General features: G+C 47.3%; 1 protein-coding gene across 5 annotated transcripts in view; it reads left to right on the top strand.

The window, feature by feature from the left end:
• The window catches only part of ANO4 (anoctamin 4), a 390715-nt gene that overhangs the window by 279929 nt on the left and 109662 nt on the right, over window positions 1-1124 (top strand). The gene's annotated exons all lie outside the window — the stretch shown is intronic.

Here is a 1124-nt window from a genome sequence, read left to right as displayed (position 1 = left end):
GAGTGAGTGAGTGAGTCTGCTCTCCCTTGTCTTGTGAGCATGCTCATTTTGCTTTCTGGTCTACCTCCCCTGCCTGCCGCACTGTACGCTTCTCAAGAACGTGAATATTAATCAGGGTTGTTGTTAGATGCCATTCAGTTGGTTCTGACTCCTAAGGACCCCGTGTACAACAGAAAACCTGCCTGGTCCCCTGCCACCCTCACAATAATTGCTAGGCTTCAGCCCATCATTGCAGCCACAGGACCATCCATCTCATCGAGGGTCTTCCTCTTCTTCACCGGCACTCGACTTTACCAAGAATGCTGTCCTTCTCCGGGGCCGGCCCTTCTGATAACATGTCCGTACTTTCCCCGAGAGCAGGATTGTTCATCTGCTGGCAGCCAGGGCACAGTCAGTCTTCTTTGCCAGCACCACAATTCAAATGCATACTTCAGTTGTGTTTACCACTGCCTAATCAACGCCGTATAGAGTGCCCTCCGTATCCTTTTGGATGAGTGGAAGAATGATACCAAGAACATCACTCCTTTTGGTAACTGCATTCATGGGTGTGCTTGAAAGATAAGAGCCGGTGCGAAGGAGAACGTTCTGAATTCCTTTGGGGCACGAGTGCAGCTGCAGGGGTTGGGGAAGGAGACTTCTGCCCTGGGTTTGAAGGGGATGGCTACCAGTTGTTAAATTCCTTGTCTGGTGCCTAATTCATAGGTGCCCAACAGATGTTTTATAAGCTAATGCACATTACATTTTATGAAAGAATTTATAATATTTCTAGGCTTATAAGGATTGAGTCTCTCTTGTTATTTGTGGAAATGCTGAGGGATTTTTGCTCAAGCCGGCCCTTATCTACAAGGCCAAGAATCCTAGAGCCCTAAAGAACAAGAATAAGAACCTGCTACCAGTGCATTGAATGCACAACAACAAAGGTTGGATCACGAAGCAGCTGACTTTGGAATGGTTCCACTAGTGCTTGCTTCATCCCCCAAGTCAAATTATATCTTGAGGAGAAGGGACTCGAATTTAAAGTACTTCTCTTCATGGACAATGCCAGAGGTCATGCGCAAGATCTATCTTACGATGGTGTGAGGATCGAGTTCCTTCCTCCCAACACCACTTCGCTGATCCAACCC

Source organism: Echinops telfairi, unplaced genomic scaffold (genome assembly GCF_000313985.2).
Source record: "Echinops telfairi isolate 266 unplaced genomic scaffold, ASM31398v2 ScPeMD7_2;HRSCAF=8, whole genome shotgun sequence".
Taxonomy (NCBI): Eukaryota; Metazoa; Chordata; class Mammalia; order Afrosoricida; family Tenrecidae; genus Echinops; species Echinops telfairi.
The sequence above is the reverse complement of the archived record's forward strand: the minus strand, read 5'-3'. Positions and strand labels throughout refer to the sequence as shown.